General features: G+C 37.2%; 1 protein-coding gene across 1 annotated transcript in view; it reads left to right on the plus strand.

The window, feature by feature from the left end:
* Nucleotides 1-21,767, plus strand: part of brinp3a.1 (bone morphogenetic protein/retinoic acid inducible neural-specific 3a, tandem duplicate 1) — a 169,116-nt gene that overhangs the window by 128,286 nt on the left and 19,063 nt on the right. The window lies entirely within an intron of this gene.

Consider the following 21,767-nt stretch of genomic DNA (forward strand, 5'->3'; position numbering starts at 1 on the left):
CACAATGTTTTTCAGCCCCCTTTGATATATATATATATATATATATATATATATATATATATATATATATATATATATATATATATATATATATATATATATATATATCCTTATTCTTTCCCATGTGTGACCCTGATTGGGTAATTGCTAATCCACCTGTCAATCACACCCATTTGAAAACGGGGAGATTGACCAGTGACCAGACTGACATCTTCATGAAGTATTGAAGTGTGTATTCTGGATCCCAGGCTAGAAAAATACAGTTTATGCATGAGGAAGGCGTTTTCCTACCAGTTTAATCTAATAAATATGCTGTGTTTATTTTTATTAGTATAATCATAGCTATTGTGCAAGGTTTGGTTATAGTTGCTAGGTAACAGTTTGTGGGGGTATAAAACTATGTTATTTCTGTAACGATAAGCAGCACTGTCAAAAATGTCCCACTCTTTTGCTTGACCTTTACTTTTCATCACCAAGTTTTGTCATCAAGTAATCGAGCCAAAGAAATAACTACTAGAATAAGCAGGTTTATTGCCAAAGCCCAATCCCCCCTTCTTCTTCCTGCTCTTTTCTCTTCTTCTGTGGTTCTTATCATTGTAATTAAAGTTATGGAAAGCGTATTTTCTCACCATTTATGAGTGAAACTTGAGAACTAATTTAATATAGGGACAACGTACAGGTCTCTGCCAATAGCGGTAATGCACATATACTTTTAGGCTTTATATATATTGTACACACTCATTCCAAACTATAAATGGATAATGGATTTCTCCGGATTTATTGGTTCTATCAGCACGGCGTAAAACCTGTAGTGATTCTGACACCCTGCTCTTTATGCTTGAAGTCCACCTGTCCATCTGGAAAAAGATGGGAGAACAAAGTCATGATTCTTTTTTTCCCAATTGCCCACCCGTACCTGTCAGTTTTTGGCATGAAAGTTGAATTAATGACATGGTGTGTTTTTTTTGTTTTTTTTTGCGCCTCAAATCGTACATCGTGTGTCATGGATCAAACCAAACAGTGACATTTCTGAATCCCTAGAATTACCCCTATGTATGTGATATTTGCTGCCCATGTCCAACCAGAGAGTAAAACATAAACATCGCCAAAATTTAAAAACTAAAAAAAAAAGTCATATGCACTTTCTATCATCTTATAGTACAGCTTTATACATAAAACGTGCAACAGAAATGCTCATAGTCCCTCACAGTACATTCTTACGACCTATTGGATTTTTCCAGACAAGCTCTAAAATGATGTTTCCTCCAATATATGCTCCATTTTATGATCAGCATGCGGCTACTCCACACATCGATGCACAAATCCTGGGAAGCCAATAGTGCAATTTAGCCGTTCTCTTATTGACCCGCTGCAGCCTGGTGAATGCAGTGCTTTTCTGTGAAACCTGGTATTTACTGTGTCAAAACGTCTGACCTCAACCACAACCAAACATTATCTGAAAAAGTCAAAAGACCTGGTGAATCTTAATAGGGGAAAAAAGTTTTAATATTAGACAAAAAGAGAAATTTGTATATTAATTAATTTCACAACAACAAAAGTATGCATAGGTATCGCCGTACAATAACTACTCCTTAATTAGCTGTAAATAAAGCATGGAGAAAGACTTAAAGGTGCACTCTGTAACTTTTCTGGTGGAGGGTCTGTCACCTGCTAGTAACCTGCCTGGAATGTTCCACAGTATAGCATTAATAACAATAATAGCAAATAGCAAATAGCAAATCCATCTTACATTTGTTCTGTGATAGTGTTTTTGTTGCTCTGAATTAACTTGGAAACATGCATTATTACTGTGAGCATTGTCATCTCTCCATAGATCTGACCTGTCACTTGGCCTGGTGGCGTCACCAACTTGTCTCCTTGGAGATTGATACGTTTAATATTATATTCTTGAATATTCCAAGCAAAGTATTAACTTATCCATGGACATGAGCAGGTGGCGGGTCCTCTACCTGAAAAGTTACATAGTAATAATAATAATAATAATAATAATAATAATAATAACAACATGGATATCATTTTTTATTTTAATTTTGTCATCCATGCACACATTATTCTTAATGGCTACTGTATAAACTTTTTTAGTCATTTGCCAGTTTATATGCCAGATGCCCTACCTGACACAGTCACACAGTAATTGCAATAAACACTGTGGTATGTGCTGGGAAAATTGAACCAACAACCGTTCCATTCATATGTAAATGTTTGACCAACTACACCTATACCAGGTAAAAATAGAAGTATGGAAGGTAAGGTAGGCTACATAAAAACACACTTGTTTGTCTCCATTGTATTACTGGAATCAAAATAATAATAATTACATGTGCAAGGATACTCAAGTGTGAGATTAAGAATACTACAAATTCAATCCACTTGATATAACTGCATAAGTGAAACTAACTCCCACCCGCTGCTGCTTGTCTATCAGAGCGACTTGGAGACTAGATTACACTAAACTACTACAGTACAGTACACTCATAACAGCGAGTCTTTATTTGTTAACCTCAGTGTTTTATGAGGAGGCTGCTGAGCTCCTGATAATAGCGTCCTGACCCACATTTAAATGACCGTTCTGGCTCATTTAGAAGAGGCCAAACGTCCTGCAAGTCCCCCAGCTTCAGCACCACCGAGTTCAGCTGGAGCCAAAATGGAGGAGTCACACTTAAAACACTGCAGTATCCAGTAAGAAGAGTTCAGCAAGATATGACCTTTCAATATTGATACCCAGCAGCTGATGTCATCAACATTCCCTGGGGATGTGGTGCAAACTAGAGGCACAGCACTGTCTGAACCTCTGTTATTCAAGTTAGACTTTAATCTGAGTTTGGTTTTAACACAGTCTGACCTTAACCCTTTAAGGACTGAGCACACTATGGGCCAGTATAGCTCACCTAGACTTTTATATTTTTGTTAGCCATAAAAATCATATTAAAGGAAGTATCAGAATTTACTGCATTTTTTCCACACATCTACTTCTATTTTATACATGAGAGCACGACTGGTTGCGGAGTTACGCTGCTGGAAAGTCCGCATCCGCGCGCTATCGCCGACGATAGCCTTCGACGCTATAGGGTTAAAGAACTCACTTAGTTGATTTGTGCTGTTAAACAAGTCCTTCTCAAATAACATTACAGTCATAAGTTGGCATTTAACAAACAGTTTTTCAGTTAGTCACTCGGCTGCAGCCAAATGAATCTCTTGGAGGCTAGCAGTTACGGGGCAAATTTTGAGCCGAGTTCCATATTTGGACTTCCTACAGTAAGTATCATAGCATCCAAAGAGCCAATCTGGAGCAAGGCTGTTGAAGGTCACACCCGTTCCTACCAACACTGCTCGTTTAGCAGGGAGCGGTGTCAATCAAACCTGTTGCTAACGCTAGTGGGAACAACCTCAGGGAAAGCAGCCGTCTGATTTGTCTGTTATTAATGTTCATATCTTGATTTACAGACACAATAGCGAATTAAAAATACCAGGATCATGTTGAGCGGGTTAATACAAACATTTTAAGACATAACAGCAGCAGTTACGGAGAAAAGGGTGACGGTTTTTTAATAGAAAGGGAATTGGAGCCAGAGTCAATGGTTTCAGAAGCAAGCCCATGGTCACTTCCTGTTTTGAACGCGGCAGCTAGCAGGTTAGCTATGTCACTGCAAAATATCAATAGAGGTTATGCAGATGACATCACAATTTTCCTTTTTTTTTTTTTTACAATGAATGGTGACATTATATAAGGGTCAATGGCAGTAATGACATTTTATTTTGTAAAAACTGTGAAAGAGCAGCTACAGTTTAATAACAAATGTAAAAGTCTACAACTCTGCTAAATATGTAGTTTGTACCTGGCATCTAAAACAAGAAAAATAGTAGAAACAGTAGTAGAAAACCAGTTAACACTTAGCTGAATAAAAGAGACACTGCAGACGACGCGCACATTTATCACTGACAAAGACTTTAGGATCAGACACAGCTGAACTAAACCTTTCGCTCCTTAAATAAGAGGTTTCTGAGTCTGCGTGTTGAAGATATAAATTGTTTTAGGGTGAGTTGAAGTGTCTTTTATCTCCCCCTATCATTAGCTACCAAACTAGCTAAGCTCTGCAGAGTCACAGCAACAACACAGAAACTACTTTCAGTTTCCATTTTGCTGTCTAAAGCTAATTTGAGCTAAAAAGAAATAGCTCCAGCAACAAAAATCAGGCCAAAAAAGAAAAAAAACACATTTTGTTTGTGATGCTGCCCATAGTTCTACCTCTCAGTGCCACTCAGTAGGAAAGTTGAGGGGCATTGTTTACTGAAAATGATTAATTAATGATATTTTCAAACCCACGCTGCCAATCTGCACCACCGATTGTGCCACTAATCGCTCACACACCACAATGATACAAGTAAAAGTGTGCGAAGTGTCTTGCCCAATGGCACATGTTGGTTGGCAAATGCGACCCTCAGATAAATTTTTGTTCATATCAGTTTTCTCTATGATATAGACCTAAAACCAATGTGCTGTACTGAGGGCTCTCACTGCCAGCTATGTCTTTGTTAGTCTGCATCATTAGAGGTATAATACTCCCTACAACTCAAGCATAGCCAGACTGGACTGTACTAAATAGGGATGGACAACACTATCACAATGTCTCGAGGTGCGGGGTCTCACACAATGATTTTAAACAAACTTTTGCTGCTTCTTGCCTCTTCTCTTCAACTCTCGCCCTAACAGAATTTTTTCTTCAACAGTAACATTCTAAATCTTTTTTAAGGGTAAAGTGGCTCTGTCAAGGTTATATCATAAGCACCCACTTGAATGACTCACTGTATTTCAGTATGCATAATAAAAAGACTGCATACCTTTGCGTTGACGTCATACCGTGGAACATTCTAGGCAAAGCAATAACATGTCCATGGAGATGAGCAGCATTTTAGATTTGGTTTGAGAGAATATCTTTCACAGGACAGTATTTAATTATTCACTGCTAAGCTTCTGAATGTTGTGACGTCATATGCATAAATTGTAGGCCTATGGGAGCGTTAAGAGAGATGTGCCTTTTGGATCAAAGGTACTTCAGCTGATTGAAAATAATGAAAATGTTTAGAATTTCCTTTTTGTTTCACATGTTAAAAAAGGGATTGTAGCTGTGTAATACTAACAAGGTGTGTTTGAAAGTGTACATAGTTGCGGTAAGAAGGTAGACTATGCTGTTAACTATACTTATACTGGTGATCCTATGTTATGCTGGATAAAATTATTAGGGTACACCATTACATTATGTATATATTTGATACAATTTGTGGTTAAACATACACTTTTAAGAGGTAATTGTTTCTTGTTTTTGACTTGCCATAAGTGGGGGGCTCGGCATGCAATTGTCTTGAACCTCTCTTGGATTCTTTCCACCGAGATAAATTTGTACAACCTGTTGTTCTGTCTTTGGGCAAGACTCTTAAAGCAGATCTATAATGCAAAATGGACTTTTCAGACCTTTTAACCACGTTATAGTTGCTTCCCCTCACCATTTACTCACTCAATGTTGTATTTGGAGTGATTTGTGCATGTTTAAGCAATCTTTAATCATTTAATTTCAAGGTGCCGTATTGCTGATCAACAACCGTTTTCACCGCCACTGGCATACGGCCACAATCAGCGATTAAGGCAGCGTCATGTAATCATTTTGGTATAAAATCCGTTGCTCGCTAGCTTGATCTGCAGCTATTCGTCGGAGGTGCCGACAGCTACACGGGTCTTTGTTGTGACATTTACGCCGACATCAGCTCTCATTGGGCACTGCAGCTTTCTGTATCGGAAGTCAGCGGAGTTATATCTTTTATTAAGTCGTTTTAGATTAATATTGCAATTTTAAAATGTCCAAATTATAACATAATGATCCTTGGGTGTCATAGATTGTTACTGTATAGCAGACATAAGCACAGTAGGTCATCTTTAACCTGTGCTTTGAAGGTAGAACAGCTCTATATAGACCTATTTATTTACCATTTTAATAGCATGTTTTTGGTAGAATGTAGTTTGTATGGCTCTGTTGTTAGTATGAACTTCCACACTAGTCCACATAGCACAGGTCTAACCATGTGACCATCTCTTGCGCAACACTCCTGCACCTGATTGCATTGATTTCATTGTCCAGCAGCTCCAGTAATTGCTCCCAGCTCCTTCTCACTCCACTGCTCACTGTATTTTCAGGGCACTTGTTTTGCTGTACTATTTATAGAAAGTCTTACTGTATAACCCCAGCATAGTCCCTGTCTCTGGATCTGTGCTGTCCTTGTTATTTCTGTACTTTGTGACTTTTGAAAATAGTTAATAGAAAAAAATATGTATCTTTTATGAATTATGTTCAAATGCATAGAAGAATTAATAATGACTTTAATTGACACCCTAAGTCGAAGTAAATCAGCTTTTTTTCACTACTCAACTGTGTATGTGGCATTTTAATAGCATTATCTACTGTTCCTGGTCATTTTTTTGGCTACTTTAGTGCAAACTAGGTAAATTTGCAGCTTTCTGGCTAAAATTGCCTAAATCTAAGTGTGCGCTGCCTTCAGTGGCCTTTGCAGTTTCCAGTAGTTGGTGACATCACACAGCACTGCCTTGATTCCTCTGACTGTTAGGGCCAATCACACTGTTCCCAATATACCCAGACCCCCCTGCTTTTTTTTTTTTTCTTGCTATCTGACAAGAACTCAGACTCAACTTTTCCTGTTTTAGGTCAATTAGAATTACCAAAATTATTTCTATTTGCTAAATGTCTTTTTTTTAAGACAAATTTTCATTACTCTATTCAAAGTCAGAAGTTTGCATACGTTTCATTAATATTTGGTATCATTGCCTTTAAACTGTATTACATGGGTCAAATGTTTTGGATATCCTTTCACAAACGTCTCATAATAGTCACCAAGAATGTTGGCCCATTCCTCCTGACAGAATTGATGTAACTTAGCCAAAGTTGCACATGTCTTTTCAGGTCTGCACATACATTTTCAATAGGATTGAGATCAGGGCTTTATGATGGCCATTGCAAAAACATTGACTTTGTTACCCTTATGCCACTTTGTAACCAGTTTGGCAGTATGCTTCAGCTCATTGTCCATTGTCCAACGATGGCAATAAAAGGATTCTGATTCTCATTTGGAAGACCCTGCTGCGCCAAAGCTTTAACTTCCTGGCTGGTGTCTTGAGATGTTGCTTCAGTATTTCCAAATAATGTTCTTTCCTCATGATGCCATCTATTTTGTGAAGTGCACCAGTCCCTCCCTAGTGTATCTAAACTTCTGGTTTCAACTGCATGGTGTCCACATAATCACATTAGACCTCCTTTTAATATTCTATCAATGGCATCATATTGAGTACTAACCATTAACCACTGCTATTACTTCTACGACTTCCACTACTACTTTAGTTTATTCACCGTTGTACAGTCTTCTAACCCTGTTGTATTTTGGTTGCCTGATTATAAAATTGTGAGTTGGCTTTATAATGAAGATATATATATATATATATATTTTTCCCTTTAGTCCATTACATTGCTAAAGCCTGGGGCAGGAGATAAAAGTTTTATATCCTGCATGATTTGTATCTCACCATATATCTAAGGTGAATATTTCCTGCCTGCAGTCATCTGTGATTTGTGAAATAGTTTACAGCGTCTTGTGAGCCCATGTGGCCCTCGCACTAATGTGTACGACACTATAATACAAATCAATCCATCAACTACTACAAAAAATCAATGTATCAACTACTACTATAACTTTGTCACATGAGCCTGACTCCATTGACTCTCCGCTGGTGGTGAGTTAAACACTGACACGCCCTGAGCTGCAGCACAGTGTTTAATTACAAATCACAAGCCTGGAGTGCAGTACTACACACAGTACATGGATAGACACAATGCACTGAAGACACTACATATTCATGAGATTTTCAATTAGGTTCTATGCGACCCCGGGTCACATAGACTCCACTGGGATGCCAAGTACTGTTTCAGATTTTAAAATACTTTTTTGTATATTGGAATTCATAATTTCCTTAATTGATTTGTCATATGTGTGGTTTGTTCTTGTTTGAAGGGGGTAGTTAGATTTATGTTTTATAGTAGTATAGTAGCTGCTGCAGTAGTAATAGGGATGGAAGTAGAGGTTGTAGGAGTAGTATTAATAACAGTAGTAGTGGTAATAGTAGTAGGAGTAGTCTTAGTAGCTGTAGTAGTGGTAGTAGTAGTTCGAGTAGGAGTAGTAGTAGTATTTGTAGTAGTATTAGTAGTGGCGGCAGTAGGAGTAGTATTAGTATTAGTAGTAGTGGTCTTAGTAGCTGTAATAGTAGTAGTAGTGATAGTAGTGGTAGTAGGACGAGAAGTAGTAGTAGTAGTAGTTGTAGTAGTATTTGTAGTAGTAGTATTAGTAGTGGCGGTAGTAGGAGTAGTAGTAGTATTCGTAGCAGTGGTGGTAATAGTAGTAGTGGTATTAGTATGAGTAGTAGTTGTAATTGTAGTAGTAGAAGTAGTATGAGGAGCAGTATTAGTAGTAGTGGGAGTAGTAGTTGTAGTAGTAGTAGTATTTGTAGTAGTAGTAGTGGCGGTAGTAGGAGTAGTAGTAGTATTAGTAGCAGTGGTGGTAATAGTAGTAGTGGTATTAGTATGAGTAGTAGTTGTAATTGTAGTAGTAGAAGTAGTATGAGGAGCAGTATTAGTAGTAGTGGGAGTAGTAGTTGTAGTAGTAGTAGTATTTGTAGTAGTAGTAGTGGCGGTAGTAGGAGTAGTAGTAGTATTAGTAGCAGTAGGACTAGTAGTTGTAATTGTAGTAGTAATATTTGTAGTAGTAGTTTTAGTAGTAGGAGTAGTATTAGTAGGTGTAGCAGTAGTATTAGTAGTGGCAGTTGTAGTAGTTGTAGTAGTAGTAGTATTAGTAGTGGCAGTAGTAGTATTTGTTGTAGTAGTAGTATTAGTAGTAGCAGTAGTACTAGAAACACCGAGGTGCCCTGAGGTATAATGTTGCGTTTAATTACAAAGGAACCAGCCCAAAGCACAGGGAGTACACAGATCTACACAGCAGCACTAAATACAATACATATTTATGAGACTGTGCATTTGGATTCCTTCCTTTGGTGACAAGAACTATTTAAAGCAGACCTATTATGCAAAATCGACCTTTCAGAGCTGTTAACCACGTTAGAGTTGTTTCCACTTCTCATTTACCCTCTTGAAGTTGTATTTGGAGTGATTTATTTTCTTAATTGGTAATACGCGTAGGATTCATAGTCATTTTGGTACAAATGTAAAAAAATCGCTTATGTGATCTGCAGATATCCAGGTGCACGGCTCTTTGTTGTGATGACGTTTACAGTGACGTCAGCTCGCGTTGGACACTGCAGTTTTCTAATGTGGAATCAGCGGACTTGTTTCTTTATTAGGTCATTTTAGATGAATGTGGCGATTTAAAATGTGCAGATTATAACATAATGATCCACGAGTGTCATAGATTATAACTATATAGCAGACACAAGTACAGTACGTCTTCTTTAACATGTTTTTATTATATATTTTAGCATGACTCATCAAGTGGTGTAGTGTGCTTTGTTCAGTGGAATAGATATACAGTGGTCCCTCGTTTATCGCGGGGGTTACGTTCTAAAAAATAACCCGCAATAGGCAAAATCCGTAAAGTTGTCAGCTTTATTTTTTACAATTATTATATATGTTTTGCAGCTGTAAAACCCCTCACCACACACTTTACACACTTTTCTCACACAGACGTTAACGTTTTCTCACATTTCTTTCTTGTTTAAACACTCTCAAAGTTCAAACCTTCAAGATTGACAGTGATCTAAAGTCCCTTACCCAATCAGAATGCAGCACACAATGCACCTTCATTTCCTGTAAAAATAAAAAAATAAAAACAAGTAAAATTGCACCAAAAAAAATCCATGAAACAGCGAGACCACGAAAGGTGCACCGCGATATAGTGAGGGACAACTGTATAGATTTTTTTTGTCAGGACAGTAGGACAATTAGTAGTAGCAATAGTAGCAGAAGAGTAGAATAGAATAGCAGTAATAGTAGTAGTAGTAATAGTAGTACTTTGATTGAGTCTTGCATACAAAAAAATTAAAATGTCAAAGAGTTTATGAGACACCATTAACAAAATACAATAGGCCAATTGCCAGACATGTGTAACAAAAAAACTATACCCTCATTTAAACTAGAAGTATCCATAGTGATAGTAGTGGCAGTAGTGCTAAAAATAATAGTGGTGGTAGTAGTAATAGTACATCGAGAAAGAGTAGTTGTAGTTGTGGTGGTGGCAGTAGTAGGAGTAAAAGTAGTAGTAATTTTAGTGGTAATAGTAGTTTAGTGATTCTATTTTCATCCCTAGTGTTTCGTCCTGTTGCAATCATCCATATTACAAAAATATATTAAGCGTAACTGTCTTGCCCAAGGGTACAACACCAACACAGTATAAACCTCCAGTGTGATTTAATAGTAAGGCGAATGCTTATGCTCTTTTGTTTCCCTTGATATATTTATTTCAAATGGAATAATAGTAAAACATTCACTTCTATGCAAATTAGCCTGGCCTCTCTTATTAGTCATTTGCAAGTGGCTTTGTTGAGCATTTGCATGTTTTACCGATATGTAAATTATATGCAAATGAAGCGCAAACCTACTCAATATGATGCCATTGAGAGAATATTTAAAAATACTACAGCGTGAATAAGTTGTCAGACTACCTTTCAGCCTAAAATCTGCGTGATCGCTCGGGGACAAAAGTGCTAACTACTCTGCCACTGTGTCATACTGGAATAGCTAGTACTAACAATACATACTTGAAACAATCTTTTGCCAGTCAGATAATTGTGATTAAAAATGAGCAGGTACTTTGTGGTCTTGTATTGCTTTCTCAAATCTACAGAAATACAATAAAAGCAAATTTAGTATGCAATATAAAACATATTAAAGGTGCTGTATCAGATTTTTACTGTCTTAAAAATGTAAAACTTGTTCATTTGAAACGCTTTGCAGTGGAGAGTTGTTCTGCGCATCCTAATTATTCACCACAATGAGTTTATAAGCACTTTTCACAACTCTCAGAGACCAGAGTGGACACAATAAAGCTAACAACAAGCAGCATCTAAAAGGATTCTTCTTAGTTTGCGAACAATAAAATGTATAATTAAATGCAGATAGCAGCAGACCTATTTTGACCTCAAGAACCGCTTATACAATATATCTGTAGTGGAGCAAGATCCATTTTTTTTATTATACGTGAAAAAAGCCTCGTGACTGTGACTCGCTCTAGACGTAGTGGTGGGTCGTGATGTTTTTGTGACGCCACCTAAAAAGACCCAGGGCATATAGTGATTGTGTCTGTTATATATCTATAAACTATGACACCCATGGATCATTATGTTTTAATTTGCACATTTCAAATAACAATATTCATCTAAAATGACTTAAAAGAAAAAAGTTCACTGACTTCCACGTTAGAAAACTGCAGTGCACAATGGGAGCTGACATCAATGTAAACAATAACACACGAGCAAGTAGTGGGTTTTCTTTTTTTCCAGTTGTACCAGAATTACTTTGCAACGCTGCTGAATCCTACGCTTATCACTGATTAAGAAAATAAAATTGGAGAACAAAGCAAGGACAGAGAAGTGGGCGTACGCTGGTGGCATATGGTGGCTAAATGAGAAGGAAAAACAACTCTAACATGGTTAAGAGCGCTGAAAAGTTGATTTTGCAGAACAGATCTTCAACTTCAACTCGATCTTCTTCAACTTTTTGATATATTTTATTTCTGGATATCTCAAAATTTGCATCAGTTAATCAAACACATTAAAATTTTCCATTCATCTTTAGCTTTATCCCTGAGTAATACTGTATTGTTTTGTGTTTGTGACTTGAAGGCTCAGAAAAAAATCAGTTTTCACCTACCCTCTATCCCCGCCCACATCACTCTATTTACTTGCAAATGTATTTATTTTTTTGGTAAATGGTCATCTAGCATTTAAGGCACTCAATTCTTTTAACATTGACGAAACCACTCACCCATTCACACACACACTCACACACCAGTCTACACAAACACTGGGGGCGAGGTGAGTTAAGTGTCTTGCACAAGGACACAACGACAGCGTTCATCTGTGGGAGCTGGAATCGCGCCGCCAACCTGTGGGTCGGTGGATCTACCCGCTCCACCAGTGATGTTTATGTCGAGTGCGGGATTTGAACCAACAACCCTCGGCTCAGTGGACAAACACATGTCCGTTCGTTTAAGTGTAGAGAAAAATACGTGTAATCCATGACATTTTGAATTGGAATCAGGTTTTAAAATTCTTAATTCATAATGCTTCATCCAGTTTTTCTTTGACGTATTATTAGCATCTTCTATTTCCATGGTAAAAAAAAAAAAAAGCATATTCAAATCAGATACCACTTGGACCCATTGGCCACTGTATATCAATTTTAATATCCTGTCAAATTAAAATTGCATAATCCGCTGGCCACTACGCTATAATGTGGTCAGCATATAGTAAGACATGCCACATAGGTTTTGAATGCCACATTTAAAACTTTAATCATCTGTTGGACAAAGAAGCTGCATTAATTTCTTATAAAGGAATAATTAGAGAGTTAGAAGGCGAATGAGTCAGATAAAGGCGAGCTTCACGCCATTAACTCGCCTGCCCATGTGGTAATTTAAAACAGCAGATCTCAGCTGTTAGAGTCTTGATACGGATCAGGCGGAGGACTGCGAAGAAAACTTGGTAACATTTCGTAATAAATACACTTTTAATACTCTTAATAAAGCATGAACAAAGCCTTAATTCATAATGATTAAATAGAATGATTCAGGCTTAGCAGCTGCTTAATTAATCCCCTAAACCAAACTCCAAACCTGACTTTTTTTCCCCATAAATACTAAAATTTGCCCTGGTTTAGTCCTGGTTTAGCCCTGGTTTAGTTGTGGTTCAGTCCTGGTTCAGTCCTGGTTTAGTCATAGTTTAGTTGTGGTTCAGTCCTGGTTTAGTCCTGGTTTAGTCCTGGTTCAGTCCTGGTTCAGTCCTGGTTCAGTCCTGGTTTAGCCCTGGTTTAGTCCTGGTTCAGTCCTGGTTTAGTCCTGGTTCAGTCCTGGTTTAGCCCTGGTTTAGTCCTGGTTCAGTCCTGGTTCAGTCCTGGTTCAGTCCTGGTTTAGTCCTGGTTCAGTCCTGGTTTAGTCCTGGTACATGCACATTTGAGACCTCTGTTGCGTTTCTATTTTTAAAACGGATGCCTCTTTGGACGTAGCCGATGACAAGATAATAATAAAGCTCAGGTGATGCTGGGTTTCCAGGGACCGGGACAGTTGGTTGTCGTGGAGATGACAAATCCCTTGTTCGGTCACAGAGATGTTTCTTACTATAGCATCTGTAAAGTGTGGGAATGTGAAGAGAAGCGTATACCACAGGCAAAAATAGCAAATGTACTTTTACTTAATAATACGAAAGATTCTAAAAAAAACATGGACGTAACATCTAATTATAATAAGTCAATTTAAATGGAAGGACAAAACATCAAGTAATGCAAAAAAGCTGGTATTTCCAAAGGATAAACACTAAAATGAGACAAACTAAATCATATCTGAAGGAGCGGTGCAGGAAAAATATTCAAATCATTCATAGTATCAACATAACACTTTTGTCACTTGTAGACTTACTCACAGTAGGAAGAGTAACCCAAATTTACTGAAGTAAGATTATTGTTGCAGTGTCACATATATTACTGAAGTAGGAGTAAAAATATAGCATCTGAAAACTACTCTAAGAAGTACTGCATTTTCCTATAAGTCGCATCAGAGTATATCATTTCACATGGTTGTTACTGTCACACTGACAACTGCATGAGGCCACTATAGGCTTGTGTACCAGTATCTACTACTCCTGGACTATGGAAAATTTAAAACTTCAACATTATGATAATTTAAAAGACATCTGAGAAAGACTGAACAAAAATGCCCCTAAAAGAAAATGGTATTCTGCTGAGTGTGATGACAACCACGCAGAATTAGAAAGCGGAACTTCCTCCACCGAGGATGAAGAATTCAATGGATATAGTCATTTGGAGTGAGATCCGGAGTAAACTTGTTAGCTTGTTTTTTTATGTTTTAGTTATCTGATTAACTGTTAATATCTTGCATTAACATACCAGTATTCAGTTTGCTGCGTATACTTCGTGTAGCTGAATAAATATAAATATGTTATGTTAGTTTGCTGTACTGCTATTCAGCCTGTTGTTCTAAAGATAAAATGGCTGTTCTTGGTCCAGGATTTTGTAAAATAAATTTCCCCAAAAATGTGACTTATACATGTTTTTTTCTACATTATTATGCATTTTTTGGCTGGTGCGACTTATATTCAGGAGCAACTTATAGTCCGGAAAATACAGTACTTTTTTTTTTTTTCAATTAGACAAGTAAACGTACTCAAAAGTAACTAAGTACTACGCACTTCTGACTGTACTTCTGTATTATTACACATTATAGATTAGCAATTTTAGTTTTTCCTAATCATATTTCAGTGGTCTTATGATATTTTGCAGATTCCACAATTAGTAATATGATAAAGCCAGAAGCCACAGATGCTTTGGGGTTAGAGAAAAGTCAATTCGCACCAATACTATTTCCAGTCTTGCCCAATGACACAAAACCACCTCCTTTCAGAATTGTGCCACTTTGAATGCTTCTACTGTTTTAGCTGCAGGTCTCCAAACTTCCCGGCAACAAGATTGTCACATTCATCCGAGATTTATTATTTTTGACAGCCCAATATTGAAATTTCTTTTTTTATCATCAAAATTCTTCGGAACCATGATGTCCTTGTTTCTAGGCAACCACGTCTTTCCAGAGTGCAGTTGGATACCAGTATGTGTCGTCTGTGGTGTAAGACCCTGGTGACATCTAAACCTGTTCAGACATGTTTTTGATGGAGGGAACAGCGTTATAACATGGGAGAAAACTCAACAATCGATTCTTGCAGAGTACTCACTGTTTAAATTAATGCTAGTTTGGGATTGAGGTCTATGACTTGTATCTGTTTTTACCAGATTCTTCTAATTTGGATGCAGGTGCGGCGCCAAAGGGGGGGTTTGAAGGGGCACTAGCCTCCCCTAGAACGGCCAATTCACCCAGTAGCTCCCTCAAAGATTTTTGCCCCAATTTCACGTCTGTCTTGACCAGGACTCCTTTAAAAAATAGGGAGTGTTCCTGATTTAAAAAATGGCTAAATAAAATAAAAATGCAAAGGGGAAAGGTGACCAGTGGTGGAAGAAGTATTCACTTTTGCTTATAAAAGGACTGATACTGGAGTAAAAAAAAGAGGCAAGTAAAAGTAAAAGTATCACATGAGAAAATCTACTCAAGTGAAAGTATTAAAGTGCTTGTTTAATAATGCACTTTAAGAGTAAGAAGAAAAGTTTTTTGCGCTGATTTTGAGATGTAACGCTTCAAATGTTGCGATTTTGATGCAGATTTGTCCTGAATTTTTTATCTTTTTTTTTTATTTTTTTTTATTTTTGTTTTTTTGTTTAGTTTAGTTTTTTTTTTTTTTTTTTTTTTTTTTTTTCTAGCTGGTTTTATTTATAGATTTTTGTTTGCTCAAATTACGAAGTTGACAAAAAAAAAACAAAAAAAAAAAAACTCGGACAATAATAAAACGGTACATTTACTTTTCAGATCTGTTCAAAAATGTAGTGGAGTGTTTACACGTTATGCATTATTATCACATCTAAAATAAAATAAAAAACTGCTATCATTACATTTTAATTTATGTACCATTCATAACATCCTCTTTCTATTCCCCGATGAATCTCCCTTTTTACAAACGCAAATTCAGTTTCATTCAAAAACCATCTGCGGTTTCACTTTTAATTACCAACCGATTGCGATCAGAGCCGCCCTCGTCACCTCGGAACGGCGACACCTTTTAATTAATTAACCTGGGAGAAATGTCTCATTCAGTCGTGTAAACAAACCCGCCCCTCCCCTCTCCTAAAACTATTACAACCCGTTTAATAACCTGCTTTAATTTGCGCCTAGCGTGTAGCACACCTCAAATAATCGCCAGGGAGGACATTGACTCCCATTGCATTTCCAATCTGATGCTACGTTAGCGAGATGAGGAACGCTAATTAGCAGTTAGCGTACGTGTGCTCATCGCTGATACCCTGATAGCGATTTCCCATGCTAATCATCGTTATGTTCATATTGTTATTGAACGGTGTTGGAGCGATGATGAGTAAGCGTTGCTTTGAGGATTTCCAAAGTGTCATAAACAAAATTATTAGTATTTTTTTAGTTTTTTTGCGCGGAAAGTTGCACGCTAAAATTGGAAAACTGCTAGCTAGTAAGTAAATGTAAGCCATTTATTAAAGCCGTAACTTTTCTAGTGGGTCCGTCGCCTGCTTGTCTGTATGGAGATGCTATTGCTTTGCTCAGAATATTCCGCAGTATGGCGTTAAATGTATCTATCTCCATGGAAACGGGAAGCGGATGTCGTCAGGTCAAGTCCGTTTTAGTTCTGATGCCGATACAATGGCTTTAAGTGTCTGCCGTTACACGAAATCAACCGATACCAGTGCAGAGACAGAAAATGGCATTTATTTCCGTTAAAATAAAATAAGACAAAACAGATCCAGTAGCTTATTTCACATACTTATCTCTCAAGTAACTGCAGAAAAAATGTGTATAAATAAAAAAACTCAAACATAATAAGACTTTCTGGGCCGATGACAACTGGTAACTCTGTGTAAAATAGTTTAATTTTTTACACTTTAAGTTCATTTTTTAAACGGTAGATTTTTTTCATGTGATCTTTTACTTTTACTTGAGTATTTTGTTGCTCCATTATCTGTACTTTTACTTAAGTAGCACAATCGAAAACCTGCGTTAATATATATGTTTGTTTTGTATTAATTTATTTATTACCTAATCAGTCACAATTAGCATTAAAGTAAAATATGTACTTTTCTAACTTGTTGGAGGGGGCACGATTCTGTGGAAATAGAAAGTTAAAACCATACCTCAGAACAGTCTCTATGCAGATACCATATTACGGAATATTATAGCCAAAGGAACTACATTTCCATGGCAACAAAACAGAAGGTTTATTTTTGGTGGATAATCGAATTAAATTAAGACAACAACGCGCCAGAACTAGCTCTTGTGTGTGTGTTTTCCATTAACACTGTATAAAAACAGTGTAGCTCTGTGTTTAGCGGTGCCCTTTCCGATTAGCGTCCGTGTGGAGTAGTATCACTTGTGCTTTGGAGCTTAGAGAAAAAACCAAATGCAAAGTGACTGCCCAATTTGGTCCTAGCGCATTAGCCAAATGCCGCTCACGGAGTTAGCTTGAGTGGCTATAACCAGATCAGTGCGGACACTTCCTGTTCTGAAGCCACACAAGCTCTGCCAACATCCACGCGCCCCAAAATAAACTGTCTGTCAACTGCTCATGTGAATTTATATCACAGCAAATTTGGGTTTTTAATTATTTCTTTTGTTGTTGTTTTTTTTGTTTTTTTTGTTTTTTGGCCTTGTGTTTGTTTGTTTTTTCTTTTACTTGTTTTTGTTCATATTAATGTGTTATTTTATGGATTTGGATTTATTCAATAATCATTTATATTCTGTTTTACTTGCATAAATCTGTACTTGTCTCCATAAATTACCCTTTTTTTTTTCTAGAGGGACATTACACTTCTATGGTGTATTCATATATTAATTTTAGTTTTATTTTTGTTTTTGATGTTCTGATTCTCCACTCCCTTCGCTCTCCATCACTCCTCCTTCAGAGCGCTATCACAACATAAGCAGAACGCATTTCACTAAACTTCTGCACATTGCATCTGGTTTGTGAAGTTGTAGTGTATTGTTTTATGTCATGATTTAATATATTCATGGAAAATTGCTGTGCAGACATAGGTGATGTAGGCTTGTGGGCTGAGCCTTGTACAGCCTCGTACAGCTGACCACAAGCAGGGTGCCCAATTACCCAAGAGAGATCACAAAATTACTGAAACATGCATGGATGACATAAACAACCTCTACAGACATGTTTTTGATGAGGGAATGTTATAGAAAGCTCTGCATCATAATGTCTGCATAATGTATTTTTCCTTATCCGAGCACCTCTATCCATATTTGACACATTTTGGCAAATCTTTATTTTTTCACCTTTAGTAATTAATTAGGCCCGAACTGAGGACAACGTCCCGGCGAGGGACTAATTAAAACTGCATCCGGAGCCTGGAAAATGGCAAAAATCAAGTAATAAACAAGCGCAGACAGGCTAGAGACTGGTAAAGTAAATTAGAACTCAGCGAGCTTTCATTTTGAGTGAAGACCTCAAGAAAAAATAATAAAAGACGACTCAGTAGCGCCACCTCAAACTCTGATTTTCATGGGGCCATGGGAGCCTGACCCGGAATAGAATCCATGTAAAATTTTAAATTACAAAAAAATTAAAAGATTATATTATGGCCCTGCCCTAAACTGTACAGAAAGTCGGCCATATTGAATCAAACCCAGGAATGACAACACTGCACACTGTTGTACTTACGACATCTCCTCGCACAGTTTTCATCACAAACACTTCAAATTTGCCCTAAAAACACTAAACCCATGTGCAATTCAAGATTATCAATTGCACATTGAATATGACTTTGGGTGTAGCCATGGTGATTTTTCAACAAAATTGCATTTTTATTTTTTTTACAGAGAATATATATATTTTTTTAATTCTCTTAGACACATTTTTTATTGGAAAGAGCCAATAGAAGGAGTTTGCAAATTTCTGAGCTCAATGTCGTGATATGCAAATCAAGGCTCCATCAAACAAAATAGCTCTCTAATTCTCCCTGAAGTTTTTTTTTTTTAGAAATTTATATAAGTCGTGGACTTGTGAACAAAATCACAGGGGGCTTATTTGTGATGGACAAAGTCACATGACTTTTTCCCTTATAGAAGAAAAATAATGATTGAGGCAGGATTTTCACAGCGGCATGTATTTCACGATCGCAAGGGATGGTGAGGATGACGCGTACTGCTTTAGTAACTTATTTTTTATTATTATTATTTTTTATGTTGAATTACTTTGTTCAAATCATCATCCAAAACAAACTACAGCCGTTCTAACACCAATCGAAGAGGAGGGTGAACAGTTTTAATTAGATGTGAAGTTCTCCACAGTGACCTTTGTGCTAATGCCAAAAGTGTCAGAAAACGTTAAGCCTAATTACTGTATTAAAATGTAGACAAAAACTAGTGCTGCTTCTGCCCTTTGAGAACTTTACTTTGCTCTAAAACCAGTGTCAGTGCATATTTATTAGGGGTGGGACGAGACACAGTTTCTACAGACAAGACGAGATGAGAATTTTTACATGATTTAGAAAAGAATTGCATGGTCCAGTTCACATTTTTAGAACCACGATTTTTGATATTATTTTACAGTTTTATTGTTATTTTAGCACTGCTTTTTGAAACTACAGCTTGTGATTAAGAATATTATGATACACTCAGCCTATTCATGACTTAGTTTATAATCTCTGAGAAAAAACTGAGAACATTTTCTTTGTGTTCTGGTCATTTTCAAGCATGTTTTTCTGTATTTTGGTTAAACAAACGTCCATATATTCCTCTCTTTACCATGGGCGAGTATCAAATTGGTCAAAAACAGGGACACCTGGGACATTTCTTGTATAAAACTGGGACAAATCAATGGTTCTGGATAAGTCTGCGGGGGACAGAGACCACAGGCTCAAAAGGGGGACTGTTCTGGGTAAATAAGCATGTCTGGTCATCTTAATCTTAGCCAACAACACAATAACAATATAAAGCTACACTATGTAACTTTTCACCTGCTTCTTTCCTTTGACATGTCCTTTGCCCAAAATTCTCCACTGTATAGCATTAAAATTATCTATCTCCATGTAGTCAAGCAGATTACATCACAGTGCATTCAGATTTGTGACAATTAAACACATGCATTTGGATGAATGTAATATAAGTAGATCCAAGTTAAATGTCATACTCTGGGACATTCCAATAAGATCTCCATGGAGACAAGTAAGTGGCAGACCCTCCATCTGGAAAAGTAAAACATTCTTACAACAAACGGGTTCTTTTCAGTCATTTGCTTTTATTCTTGATAAATTTGTTTCCCTAACAATATGTGAACCTTTATTTCCTGGCAAGTCCAGACTAATATCTCAGTATTTTTTACACAGATTGATATCAGTCTCGTCCCCACGCCCTCTGCCACGTCTCAAACCAGAACAAACCGTGATCATGCAGTCAGATTTATTTACTTAAGTGTCCTATGTGAAATGAACAAGCTCATTGGTCACCCATCATTTATGCACAAAATCACTCTTCTCTCACCTCAGAGTAAGAGTTCAGTACGTCACTGATTCTGCAGAAAACCTCAATGTTTTTTCCGTCCCATGTGATATCATTTCCTTCCATTTTCCCTCATAAGCAGCCATATTTGTTATGATACAGACAGACCAGTGTGTCCCTGATTGGCTCACCCACCTGTCAATCACTCACATCTTTGTAAAGTATTGGAGAAGTGTGTATTCTGGATCTCGTAACTGCAAACTTGGCTAACTGAGCTGCTAGTGCCCTATACAAATAAAATATCTCACTATTGCTTTCCTGTCTTCCTATGATAAACATTCACAAACTTTACCCCACACTATCTATCTGACTTGGATTTGTTGCTGTGTAAACTTGTGTGCAGAATCTGATTTAATACCAATCGGTGCTGATAATAAAAAGATTACAGAGAAAAGAGCCGGAGGAGAAGAGGAGGATTGACTTTTTATAACTCATAATACACAAAGCCCGAGGGGAGTTATCTGAGCTCAAACTAATAAACTGGGCTTTCATTTTGCATTAGACAAATCTAACAGCTTTATTGGGAAGAGCTTCACGCTTCACAAAAAAAAAAAAAAAAAAAAAAAAAAGGAAAAATTTAAAAAAAGAAAGAATTGAACACGCTTCGACACATAGCAAACATCAAGTGAGGATTGGTCTTAGCACTCTGCAAAATTTTAGTTATAATATTCAGCAGTAATTTGAAGTGTTGAAAAAAGGTAATAAAAAATAAATTCTCTAGACCAGTGTTGCTCAAACTTTTTCTGAGCACTGAGGTGAGGTCCATCAATCGTGCAAACGCCCCCCACACCTCCAACAAAAAATTTAATTAATATTACATCTATTCATGTTTAATTACTGAGACCAAAATAAAAATGACTATGCAGCACTATAATAGATTTGTTTTATGATTATTATTACAAATATTCAAAGTACTTTACAAAACCTGACTTAAGCCTATCAGTTTAGCATCTTCCCTGTGTGAGTGAGAGAAGCTCCATGGTAACGCACTTGGGAGAGGTTTGACATCGACAAAGTCTGCCCAACTTGGCCAACAACAGCAAGAAAGGCTTCTAATTTAAGGATAAAAACAGAACCAAGAGCAGTAGGAGACGCCATGACACTCCTCCTCCTCATCTGTCTCGTCCTGCTCCTCTCTCCTTGATTTGCATGTCCGTGACTGTCTCCCTGTTCTGTCGTATGTCTGTGTGTGTGTGTGCACGTGCTGTGGCGCTGCAAGTGTGAGGTCTCTGCGGTGCACATACCCCAGCCCTGCCATAGAGCCCTCCTGTGTGTCCAGACACAGACGAGCGCTGCTGCAAAAAAGTGGTAGTTTTCTC

The sequence above is a fragment of the Periophthalmus magnuspinnatus genome, chromosome 4 (genome assembly GCF_009829125.3).
Source record: "Periophthalmus magnuspinnatus isolate fPerMag1 chromosome 4, fPerMag1.2.pri, whole genome shotgun sequence".
NCBI lineage: Eukaryota > Metazoa > Chordata > Actinopteri > Gobiiformes > Gobiidae > Periophthalmus > Periophthalmus magnuspinnatus.